This window comes from Pelodiscus sinensis, chromosome 4 (genome assembly GCF_052426305.1).
Source record: "Pelodiscus sinensis isolate ZL-2025 chromosome 4, ASM5242630v1, whole genome shotgun sequence".
Classification (NCBI taxonomy): Eukaryota; Metazoa; Chordata; order Testudines; family Trionychidae; genus Pelodiscus; species Pelodiscus sinensis.
Window position 1 is genome coordinate 134975812 of NC_143055.1, and position 13110 is coordinate 134988921.

The 13110-nt window shown below is 48.7% G+C and overlaps 1 long non-coding RNA gene across 5 annotated transcripts in view; it reads left to right on the forward strand.

Annotated features, from left to right (window-relative positions):
• Positions 1 to 405: 405 nt before the first annotated feature.
• Positions 406 to 13110, forward strand: part of LOC112546584 (uncharacterized) — a 387426-nt gene continuing 374721 nt past the window's right edge. For 3 of the 5 annotated variants that reach the window (XR_012903930.2, XR_012903933.2, XR_012903932.2), the window contains exon 1: positions 409 to 871. This is a non-coding gene — a long non-coding RNA (uncharacterized LOC112546584). Of the gene's footprint in view, positions 872 to 13110 lie in introns of all 5 variants that reach the window. The other 2 variants (XR_012903931.2, XR_003090320.3) reach the window with 1 other exon arrangement.

Here is a 13110-nt window from a genome sequence, read left to right on the forward strand (position 1 = left end):
ATCTCTACTTCCTGTGCTTATATCTGCTCAGTACCCAGAGCCCTGCATTGTGATAGTGAATGGGGCCATTGGGATGGTCCAGCTGCCTCTCTGGCCCTCACCTGGATGGCAGCCAGGCCGTGCAGGCCCTAGCAGTACCTCTGCCGGGTAGCCTGCTGCAGGGAAATGGGGGCTGATACGTATTTATTCTTCCTTCCTAGGACGCTAGGGACCTGATCCAAACCACACTGGGATCAGCAAAGTCTCCCCCTGACATCAGTGGCCTTTGAATCAGGCTCTGAGAGGCTGGCAGGGGGTCAGACTAGACGGTCCTGATGGTCCCTTCTGACCTTAAAGTCCATGAGTCTCCAGAGCCCTTCCAGCACAGCCACTACGGGGTTAACAGGCAGGCCAGTTACCTCCTCAGAGGCTGCTAATTGCAGGGCCAGTCCCAGCTGTGATGAGAAGGCTGCAGAGCAAACTGCCGGGCTGCTGGGGGGGCTGCAAACTCCTGAGGAAAAAGCTGGACTGCCAGGGCAGAGGCACGTGTGGAGGGGCAGGGTAGGAAGCAGCCCCAGGGACGGTGCGGGGCAGCTCTGTGGTGGTTTAACACGGGTTGCTGGGCTAGATGCTAGAGGAGAGGGCAGGTCTCTGGACACCCTGCAGGAAAGGGGCTAGCTGAGGCAGGCACCACAGAGCCCAGGCTGGTGCTGACAACACTGCCCAGGGGCTCTGAACTTCTGCTCTGTGGGACTCTGGGCTGCCCCAAGAGGGGTGAAGTTCTGAGTGAGCTGGCTGGGGCCGAGGGAAAAGGCCAACCATCGCGACAGCAGGGGACGTGGAGCTGGCAGGGCTGCAGGCCCAGGCCTGGCGGCAAGGGACGCGCTGGCTGGTGAGTGACCCGAGACCAAGTTCTCTGCATAAAATGTGTGTTACTGTTTTAACCCCGGGTGCTGTACAGCAGCGGTTGAAACACGCCGCTTGCTGGTGTCCCCTGCAGTCATTCCCGCTGCCCTGCCTCCTGCCTCCTGCCGTCGGTTCAAATGCTCTTCTGCTTTCTCTGCCATGGGCCTGCTAGGCATTAACCTCCCTGTCCAGAGAGAGCCCCCTTCCCGCTGGAGTGCTGCCAGCACTTCCCCCTGTAGCTCCAAACCTGAATACAATGGAGCTGTATCTGCTGGGGGAAACCCCCAGCAACGAATGCACAACAGTCACTCCTCTGCAAGGGTTCCACACTACGTCTCCGTGCCAGCAGGTGCTGGTGCTTTATCAGCTTTTAGTTCTGCTGCTGCCCCTCTTCTCTCGGGGGCTGTTGCTTCTTGGTGCCAAGCTGCCATGGCAATTGGCAAGCTACTGTAATTGTGTGGGACAGGAATTGACTGTTCTGGGTTAGCTCAGCACCCAGGTGCTGGCGGTTTGTCTGGGAATGGGCAGTACTGATGCTTGTACATGAGGGTTGGCAAGAAATCTTGCTCTGCACAATGGGGCCCAGGCTCAGCAGCAGTTTGCAATAGGCTCCAGGTCAGTAGCTGAACATCTGAACCGAACGCGAAGCCTCTCAGGCCACCCCCTCCCCCTTAAGATGAGATTAATCAGTGAGCATGAGCCTGCATTGCAAAAGCTCTTCCTCGTCTTTAACCCCTCCCCCCCCCCCCATGGCCATGTCACTAGATACAACAGAAACCGGCATTTCTGGGGCTTGTTCGTTCCTTGGGGTTGTCAGGTTGATGCTGATGCATGGAGATAATCGCACACCTGTGCGGCACGGCTGCAGTACCCCAGAAGGGCAGTGGCAGCAAGATGAACCCAAGCCGTGCGGTAGGGATTCGGACTGAGGGCCGAATGAGGAGCTGGGAAGGCCAGGCGTGGTGTTCCTTGGGGTGGGACCAAATCTTGTCCTGTATGTTTCCAGCTATACCCTCCCGTCAAAGCCAGGTTTCCCAGCAGGAGTTTGCTGGGTGCTGCGGGTGACTTCATGGGCCTGGAACTCTCACTGTTCAGGGGCGTGATGGGGGAGGTATGTGTGACTGGGTCCTACATCACGCAGCTAACAGCATCCAGGGGCTGGAGGCAAGGCGCTTCCCTTGCTCTTCTCTGGCTCCTGTCGGGGACCATTGCTCAGGGCCTGTTCCCACCTCTTTTCTCCCTCCAGGGGCACATGGAGCTCTGCTGAAAGGGGTAGACAGGAGCTGGGGGCTCCACCCCACTCTATGGAGCAGGACTGGTGGGCAAGGGAGGTGAAACTGCCTCTCACAGGGCTGTAGCAGAAGGGATGTCAAGCTGGCTGGCTGCTTCCTCCTAGAACCCATTGATCGTAAGGGGCCTGAGTTTCAATTAACTGACTACTGGCCATTTCTAACTTGCAGAGTGGTGTCCCACGAAGGCATGGGAATTGCACCGCCTCTCTGGAGTCTGGAACAGAAACCAAGCATTTTGCCTCCATGAGCCTACATGCGGGAGGTCTCATCTCCAATTATGCATAACCATTGAGAGCAGGAAAGCACATTTACAAGTTCTGTTGGGGGGCAGAGGAGTTCAGGGCACAGCAGAAATCGGGGGGGCAGCAAGTGCCCCCTCTTGTGCTCGTTGCATCCCTGCTACTCTGAGCAGCCCCCTGACCTGAGGCGTGAATTAGGCAGCTGTGTCAGCTGGGAAGGGTTCCAGATTTGGGGATTTCATATTTTGAAATTAATCAGAATAAATTCAGCACATGTCTTCACAGGACCAGCTGTGAGGGCATCAAATTTTACAGCTATCAATGAAAATGAAAGAAGGGAAATATTTGAGGTAATAGGATGAAATTCTATGAATGCATCAGCTGAAATAAACACAGAAGGGGATACAGACAAGAGTAATTTGATGTACTTTGTTTATGTAGATAATGTAAAATGATAGGAAAGATAATGTACTATTCAGTAACAATGCTTATTTAGATTGTGCCTAATCTTCCCCACCAAATACTGAAACAATCAGAAGAGACCATTAGTTTGTTAGACTTCTAACCATTTTCTGTATTTATGTGTTTTGAAAATCTCAAGAAGTTGCCATGTAACATTATACTGCCCTTCTTGGATAGGCCCAGAGGAGCGCTGGCACCTCAGTCACCACTGGTTATGGATGCCTGGCAAGCTATAGAATCCAGGAGCGTTCGCTTTTGCAGTGCTAACAGGAGTAGTAAAATGTGTTTTGTTGTTAAAATCGGTGCATTGGACTCAATGGGCCGGCCCCCTGTGCCTCTTCAGTCTTATTTTACATTGGGCCTATCTTGTCAGAAGTGAATGGTGAGTTCTTCTGTCTCTGTTTTTCAGCTGCCCAACTTAAGGACACCTTAAAGTTGGACCCTGAAAGCCAGTGATAGTCTTTAGGGCATCCTTGTTACATAGGTCAGCCATGGTTTTTCAATTGCAGTGCAGACGTACCCCATGTCAGCTGACTCAGGTTCATGGGGTTCCAGGCAATGGGCTCTTTGACTGAAGTGTAGATCCTTGGGCTAGAGCCCATGCTAGATTGGGGTCTATAAAATCATGGCTGGTGTGGGGAAAAATGAATAAAGAAGAGTTATTTACTCCTTCCTATAACATAGAAGCTAAGGGTCACCAAGTGAAATTAGTAGGTTTAATACAAACAAAGGGATGTTTTTCTTCACACAGCCAACCTGTGGAACTCCTTGCCAAAGGATATTATGAGGGCCAGGACTACAACAGGGTTCAAGAAAGAATTAGAAATTCATGGAGGTTAGGTCCATAAATACTTATTAGCTAGGATGGGCAGGGATGGTGTCCCTAGCCTGTTTGTCAGAGGCTGGGAGTGGGTGACGGAGTGGATCCCTGTTCTGTTCACTCCCTCTGGGGCATCTGGCATTGGCCACTGTTGGAAGACAGGACACTAGGCTAGATGGGCCTTTGGTTCTTAGGTAAATACATAGAATCACAAAAGTTCCTAGCTGTGTCTTCAGTGTATCTTTAGAAACACACCAGCTCTGCTTCTTTTGGAAGCCTGGCTGAGCAAAATGACACTCTCTAATCTGATAGCAATTATTCTGGAATATAGCTTGCTACTGCAGCTTATTGAAGAAGTGGGTCAAATACAGTGAGAGGCTAGAGGACTCTCTCGCTCATTTCGATTCTCTCAAGGCACAAAGGTAACATTTCCATTTCATAGTTTCTTGCTCTGGTTATTCTAGTTAGGTATTTAATGCCTCATAATAGGTGCCAGGGGAACACTTTTCTTTACAGGGTAAACTTGTCGTAGTGGTGGTGGCCTCTGCAAACCGTCTGCCGTACTTACACCGGTGAACTTTAAATAACAGAGATGTCTTTGCACAGGACCTCTGTACTGAGTGATTCCTCCCTCTCTCCCACCCCCCAAGCATATAATCAAGTGAGTCTTACGGGGCTGATTCTGCAAGGTCTGAGTCCGTGTTCCTGTGACTCTCAGGAGCATGCAGGAGAATCTCAGAACCTCACAAAACAGGAGTGCTGGGTAAGATTTTTCAACAGTGCTCAATGCTGCCTTAACTCTGCTCTCACTGACATCGAAGGTAAAACTCCCCTTGATGTGGGTGGGGGTGAAGTTAGGTTGAGTGCTGGTGATTAATTTCATCCGCTAAGCATAAGGAAGGCAAATGTACCAGGCATGACAAGACCTACCCCCCTCTTCCCCTTGCTGTCTGGAAGCTAATTTATTAAGGGAATTTTTCAGGTTTATTGATCAGCATAGCTGCAACTTTTTGACTGGTTATTCTCTGCCAGCTGAAAAAGGCCATTGTTGGAGTATTCAGATTATCAGATGATGAGTCTCTCCAACGAGGACTTGGCCCTGTTTTTATTCCTTTAAGATATGCTGAGAATGATTTTCTTCTGACCACATTATTGAACCTTTTTTTGTTCCAAGGAACTGCATGCATGTGGTATTGTCTTGGCACAACAGAAATCTAGCACCCACCGTATTTTAACGTTATTGAGGTTTTTGGCTGAAATCTCCAGTTTGTAAGTAGATTTTTTTTTTTACACCAGGACACTCTTAGCAAGACAACATGGGGTGGGGGGGAAGCAGCCAAGAGGTCAGCCCTTCCGAGAATCAGACCACTGTAGTTTCAAAAGACTAATTTTAGGCATGTGCCTTTGAGAGCCTTGGCCAAAAGGAGCAAAATGAGGCTCGGGGCTGGATTTCCACCAGTGTTCTGCACACCATGGGTGGAGGAGGAGCGGCAGGTTTTCAGAAAGGATCAGTGCCCATTTAGGCACCTGAATGGACTGGCCATATCTGCCAAAGGCCCAGCAGCCCCTGGGCCAAGAAGGAGAGGAGTTCCCTGGGAAGGGGTGAGAGAGGAGGTGCTGCAGGCAAGAGAGCTGGGTAATGCTGGGCCAGGGAAGGCCTGGAGTTTCAGGCATGGGGAAGGAGGTGCAAGCGCCAGGGACTGAGAGTGATGTGGCCACTAACCCACCCTTTGAAAAAACCTCCCCCTAACCACAGGCCATTCCCTGGGAAGCCAGGGCCATGCTGGTGTTTGGGAAGCCCCTCGGTTTCTACGAGAAGCGGAGGTTCTGTGGATGCTGCCGGGTGGTGGGTTCCGTAATGCCTTAGAGCCCCTTTGTACATCCACTGCTGATGGGATATTCACTGAGTGCCCAAATCCCTTTGGAAATTAACTTAAGCTCCCGAATCTGCAGTCGTAATGGCCCCTTCCTTCTAAGGTCTGGAGGGAGGCCACTCTGCCTTGCTGCAGCGGTGCACTTCAGAGAGCAGCAACACCCAAACCGTTGAAAACATCAGCACTCTGGCCCCTCTTGTATGTGTCAGTTCCTGAGCTGTGATCTGAGAGGGAAAGCCTTCCCGTCGGCTGTTTTATCTCCTTTGTGAGCTCTGTAGGTCTGCCTCCACAGGCCTGTACAGCCACCAGCATTTGGGCAGGTCCCAGAGTTGGGCTGGGAGGCTAAGTAGTTTTGTCACACAAATTAATTAACCAGAACATCCATGAGCCAGAAAAATCCAGTTTTATTCCTGGCTTTGGCGTGGAATACTTGTTTGGCCCTGGGCAGTTGATTTTACATGATGCTTTCAAACTTATTTTCTGCCTGCCTTAGGTGCCTAGCTCCCATTGACTTTCAGTAGGAATCGGGTACCTAATTCCTCTGGGCTTTCTCAAAAATCCAACTCTCTCTCACTCTGCCTCAGCTCCCTCTTTTCAAAATGAGAGAAGCAATTCCACCCTCCTGGAGATGCGATGCTAATGTCACCAAGACAGTGCAAGGTTAATACTTTCACTCTTGTACAGGGGTGCGGTAACGTTCTGTCGGACAACAAGTATTAAATAACTACGGTTGGGTGCCAAAGACATGGGTAGACAAAGAGATGTATCAAGGTAAATTCCTATTTATTTAAACAATTCACCTCAGCTGCATGTAGTAGGCAGTGAAAGTGGCTGAAAACTTATCTCGGCCATTACTGTTCCTATTAATGTCAAATATTATGAGTTGTGTAACAAGAGGTGTAATGTATGTGGTGAGACTTGGAATAGCTATTTAGTAATTTATAGTGGTCTTGATAAGCTTCAGTTAAATGTTCTGAACTCAAAAGCACTTTGTTGCACTAATTAGCTGCACACAGGTTTTTTTTGCTAATATTTTATCCCTGTGCAGCAAAATTCTCATTAGAGTCACGGGGACTTGGAATCCATTTAGTGACCAAACGGGTTTAGACATTAGAAGTTCTAAGAGTATATTGTGTCAATAGGGCTTTAGAGGATCGAGCGGGACAATTAACACGTTGAGAACATTTTGATTTGATATCTGACCTCTTTCATAGACATTCAGAAGGCTTGGCTATAGGATTATACTTTGAAGGTCATTCTCATCAATGCAAAATACTACATTCACCAATGCTTTTTTCAGCCCTCGCTTATATAGACTCTCTGGAGTTTGCAGCTCAGGTATCTAGTTAGGGATGCCTACAGCAATAGAAAAAAAGGTTCCCTCGCTTGTTTTCATGTTTCTATTCAGCATACTACATTGTCTGGGGATTTGTCAGTGTCTCTCCTAGAATAGGGCCAGTCGCAGTAACTCAGTTTCTTGTGTGAAACCGGTATTTTACTTGAACAATATTTTACAAGAACAAACATAAAACAAGGCTATCGTGTTTTGTATTTGGATGGCTCAGATCAGAACATATTGTTTTTAGACTTGTGCAGGATTTAAAGCATTTTAAGTGGCAGTTAAAGAATTAGAAATCCTGCGCCAACTGAGGGTTTGGGTTTTTTTTGCATTAAAGCGATTGTATATTAAGATAATATTGTGGCTTATTTTATCTATTCACTACAGCTGGGTCTACATGACAAGTACTGTAGCAGTACAGTGATGGTGCAGTGTAGCTGGAAAGGGTTATTGAAAATGCTTTCCAGTTCAGAAAACAATGTAATACTGTTCCCAGCCACTGCTGAGACTTTCACCAGAGGTTGTGTCTGCTGCAACCTCCCTTTAGATCACAGCTGGGGAGGTGAGAAGGAGGTGGCAGCAAAACAGCTAAATTCCAGCTTGCGTGTAGCTCTGCAGATCAGAACTCGCACTGTCAGTAGGAGCCAGTCTTGAACGGAGAGCCTGGGGTGGTTTGCTTTGTCTGCTCCACCCTGCCCTCCCATGGGTTCCAATGCTGCTGGCCAGTCACAATTTCTGCCATGGCCTTTGTAGCTGGTGTTAAGTGGAGTTCGTTGAAGCAGTCTATTCTGGAAGTGCTGCAAGCAGGGGTGGACAGATCACCATGGAGCAAAGGGTGCCTCTTCCTGGCGAACCCAGACTGACAGGAGGCATTGACAGACACGGTTTCTGTAGAAACCTTCTCTGATTTAGATTACAAGCTTCAGAGGGGCAGCCGAGTTAGTCTGTGACTGGAAAAACTTCAACAACAACAACGAATAGCCTAGCAGCACCTTAAACACTAACAAAACATGTAGATAGGCTCATGACCTTTCGTGGGTACATCTGAAGAAGTGGGCTGTGCCCACGAAAGCTCATGAGTCCATCTACATGTTTTGTTAGTCTTTAAAGTGCTGCCAGACTATTCGTTTTTTTTTCTAGATTACAAGCACTAATACAATAGAAATAAAGCACCGTTGTAATTACTAATTACTAATGGCTTTGGGAGAAGTCACTTTCACTCTCAGCACCTCTCATTCGCTCTGAAAAATGGAGGTGATACTTCCCCATCTTGCAGGGGGCCCGACGGTGACGTGAAGCCAGACAGGGACATGGAATTAAGATGCAGACTGCTCAAAATAAACTGTTGTTAAACGTACTCACAAGGAAGGGGCAGTACCTGCCCTGTTACCCTACATCAGGTATTTAAATGATCCCAGTCTGGGGCGTAAAGGGCACCCTACTATACAACCCAGATCTTGGGTCTGGCTCTACTCAGCCTACCTAGCAGGACTTGGCTTGCTCTGAGTCCTGGCCTCAGTGGGACCAAGGTTATGACCTCTGCCCACAATGGCTCACCTTCTCCCATGAGCCCAAGGCCCATCCCCAAATCCCAGCTCTCTTACCTCTGGGGCTGGTTCATTTTCTCCTTCTAGTCACAGTGGGAACCAGCCACAAGTTGGGCTGAAGCAACAACTCAACCCGTGTACTTCAGGGAGGGGGATGACGTGGTCCAACCTAACCTGCCAGGGCTTGAAAGTGCTGTGAGGAAAGTAGAAAACTCCCCGGTCACCTGCCAGCTGGCCCATGGAAGAAAATCACTCCTCCTTGGCCCCAGACAGGTGATCGGCGAGACCAGCAACATCTTTCAGGCTGGATTCCCTTTCCCCAGGGTACGAGCGTGGGGCTCCTGGAATGGGGCCTAACGGGGATTCACATGGCCACTGCTTGAGGTTAAATCATGAGAGCTAGAGACGGCTGGCCAGTGAGCACCCCTTTCCCTCTCCCTGCGATAGCCAAAGGGTGTCAGAGATTCCTGAGTTGGCGGGACAGGAGAGCTACCCGATGTCCGTCCCCTTGACCACTAGCTCCTTCAAGCCCCCATCGGGGCATTTCATCAAGTTCTTGGGACGCCATAAGAAGTGCTAAATGTTACTGGGTTGGAATTTAATTGTGCCTGTAGCTTGCCAGGTAGAGCTTTGGAGAGGCAAGGAAGCAGACTATCAAATATCTGGCAGAGAATCTGACAGGGTGAGGCATCTTTATTTTATTTATTAACACAATAAAAAGATGCCTCTCTGAGGCAGTGGACACACTAACACCATTAGTAAGGGTATGTCTACACTACCCTCCTAGTTCGAACTAGGAGGGTAATGTAGGCATACCGCACTTGCTAATGAAGCCCGGGATTTGAATTTCCCGGGCTTCATTAGCATAAGCGGGGAGCCACCATTTTTAAATCCCCGCTGCTTCGAACCCCGTGTAGCGCGGCTACACGGGGCTCGAACTAGGTAGTTCGGACTAGGGTGCCTATTCCGAACTACCGTTACTCCTCGTGAAACGAGGTGTACCGGTAGTTCGGAATAGGCACCCTAGTCCGAACTACCTAGTTCGAGCCCCGTGTAGCCGCGCTGCACGGGGTTCGAAGCAGCGGGGATTTAAAAATGGCGGCTCCCCGCTTATGCTAATGAAGCCCGGGAAATTCAAATCCCGGGCTTCATTAGCAAGTGCGGTATGCCTACATTACCCCGCTAGTTCGAACTAGCGGGGTAGTGTAGACATACCCTAACACAATAACATCCCAGCAGCATTAAGTAATCCTGTCCGTAGGAACTCAGCCAGTCAGACTCTCATACAAATGCTTTTTACTCTGTCATCGTGGGTAGCATGACCTTAGCCCTCTCCAAAATATATACCAGTGGTCTTATTATAGTGTGGCCATCAAAAACGGGCCAGTTACAAAGTCTCCATTCAATCTCCAAACTAGAAGTGCTGGCTTTAGGCATCATCTTTTCCCCTTACCTGACACAGAACCATGTTGGGCTTCTGATGTGAGAATCTGTACCACAGGGTGTTTAGGGGCCATTACATCTTGTGGAATTGTATAATCAAGAGCATTGTGATCCTGAATTAATCTCACTAGGATTAAGTTGTACTTTAATACTCTGCACGTCAATGGAAACCAAATCCTTTTAGCACAGTGACCAGGTTAGGTTACTTAGGCCCTTTACATTCACAACCATCCAGAGGAAAAATCTCTTTTGCTGACATAAAAAGCACTAGAAAAATCAGTACAAACGACGACTTCATACAGGGACCTGTTTATACTGTTCTAGTGTATACTGTACACTATACACTGAAATGTGAATACAATATTTATATTCCAACTGATTTATTTTAAAAATGAGTGAGCTTTTCTCCCCAGTAGCAGTGTGTTCTGACACTCTTACATTCAGATGTGTAGGTTTTGAAATGTGGTGGTATGCAAGATCAGTCAGACTCCTGAAAGGGGTACAGTAGTCTGGAAAGTGTGAGCCGCTGTTCTAAACTTCCTGCACCGACATCTTGGCCCTACATTATTCTAGTCTGATTTTTTTCTTTCAGCCTGCACTGTGGAAATTTGTGATGCCAGATTGCTACCGGTCAGTTGGGAAATGTTGCATGCTCTGGGCGGAAGGGATAGATAATAGGAGGCAGCCCAGCTCAGTTTGGGCTGGCTGAGGAGGAAGGACATGGGCTGTAGGCTCTTGAAGAGGTACCTGTGACTCTTCAAGCAGGGGGAACCATGAACTACGCTGCCATCAACCAGCCGACCACAAAGACTGGGAGGCCAATTCAGAATCGGTAATAAGCCGTGTTGGGAAGCACAAGGAGTTTTTTCTGAGCTCAGGATGAAATGAGAAAAATAACTCCCTGCCAGAGGTCCAGTCCTGCTCACTAGTGAGTGTAGCTGGGAGCTGTGCTGATGGAGACAACATTTGCACAGGCCCTGTGTAGAAAGTCTTCCCTATCCTGCAGAAGAACGTGCCCAGGGCTTAGCAGTTGGGGCAAACTCTGCTACAGTATGGACATGTGTGCCTCAGAGATGCTGTACAGAGCACTGGTGTGCAGGGGAAAGTGGCCATGGCAGGACGGGGTTCCGGTCCTGCAGAGCGAGGGCGTTGGTACTCGAGGACAAGGACGCAGAGAGAAGTGCTCTGTGGAGGATTGATGTGCATGACATCTCAACTGCCAGCCGGGGGACGAAGGCAAAGGCACCATGCTGACTTGCAGCAGCTGAGAAGCTGTCTTGGAGAAGTGGGTGCGGTGCTTCAGTCACAAAGCCAGCACAGAGAGCACGGTCCCCTCTGCCAGCTGCATCGCCCCGTCCCTGAGTGCGCACAGCACTGTGCCCAGCAGCACAGTAACTGGCATGGCTCCAGCCAAATCCTCGGTGCCATAGCAGCAAGATCCAGCCCTGGGGCGCCAGTTCAGCAGGGCACTGGAAATCACGCTCATCTGGAAGTCTGTGCTTAACTCCCAGCGACTTCCAAGCTGGGTTTAACTTCAGGATGGCTTTCTAGTTAATCTTGTGCCTAAATGCTTCCCTGACTCTGGGTTTAGGCAAATCACTTCATGGAAGTAACAGTGTGTATTCCTTTGTACTGTCGTCCTGCTTGAAATCCCTGCTGTGATGCTTTCCTAGAAGGGAACGAATGACTTAGAACAACACTCCAAAATGTTGGTTGTCTTTCTTTGTTGCTTTTAATGTAGATCACCATTTAGATCCTAATGAGGCATGCTTTTGGGGCCTACTGTGGCATACTTTATGAATTCTTCAGGACAGATATCACAGGCATCCTGCCAAATACTGATACCCAGTGAAATATTCAGCAATACTCTTTTTTTTTTTTTTTTTTTCCAGTCACAGTTTGGCTGCTTTAATTATCCCCAATGGGCCATGGAAAGCAAGACAGTAATTTAACAGACTGAGCTAACAAAGCTCGTCCCATTGACAAAGGCAGAACAATACAACTTGAGGTGGACTTAATGACTAAATCCAAAATTAGATTAACTTGGTACTCAGAATAACTTGCCAGAACCTGATTACAGCACTGATTTGCAATGTACATATAGTTTATAAAAAAAATATCCAGAGAGGTTACCAACACGTCACAGATATTAATGGTAGCAGATTCCTGACCAGTAGAGCTGCTCTAAAATAATTAGACTTTCTAGAACAATACATTGGAGAGAACTGGTTTTCTCTTTAAAAGAATGGCATGTCGTGAACATTTTGGCAGAGGCACCCGGCCTGCTGGTGATAGGGGGGCGGAAAGGGAAGGAGGCAAATACCCAAGGGCCCAGGCTATTTGAAAAGGTCAGTACAGCAGGACTAAGACGGGCTCCCTCCCTGCCCATGCTTGTTCCACATGGCTCCTGGGAGCGGTCAGCATGTCCTTGCAGCCCCAGGAGGGTTTCCAGCACTGACCCTGCAGCTCCCAGAGAAGGCCAGAGAAGCACCCATGCGTGGGAAATCATGCCCCTGTTAGAGTCCCTGTGAGTCTGTCAGTGAATTCAGTGGGGCCAGGATTTCGCCAGTGTTGTCTGCTGGTCAATGTCAGCGTCACAGATTTGCAGAGGCTGGCGTCTAGCTGTCTCTCTGACCGTGTCCCCTATGGAGGATAGCTAGGCTGCTCACCTAGGATTAAGGGACTTTGAAGTCAGCACCTCCTCTGCAACCTTGCTCTTTGCTTTCATCCACTCCAACACGGCGGGGAGATAGATTGTGCCCCTCAATTTAGGACTCTCTCACCCACCAGCAGGGCCAGTGCAGTTGAGGACTTCTGAACAGTGAAAGCCATCTGGAAATGGGTCTTTTAAAATGTTGCTGGAAGCAGATAGTATTTACAGATGGCAAGAAGAATCCAAAGTTTAGAGGGACATGTCTTGTTGATTGACATGTTAGTGACCCAACTCACCTGAATAATCTTGAGCCTCCTGGATTGAAAATCCTGCTCTTTGCTGCCCAGTAAACTCGACTGCCTGACATTTCAGTGGCTGGAGATCCTGTTGCCGATGCTTCAGTTTATTCACTGGTATAAACTATTCTGAGCATTACAGAGCTGAATCCAAACAGCGGATGGTCGGCTCTGGAGTCGAACTGTCTGCCTCCTTGGACTAAGTAGGTTAGAGGCAGTACATTATTTGTGTGTGTGTTCCCCCTGCCCAAGTGCAGATA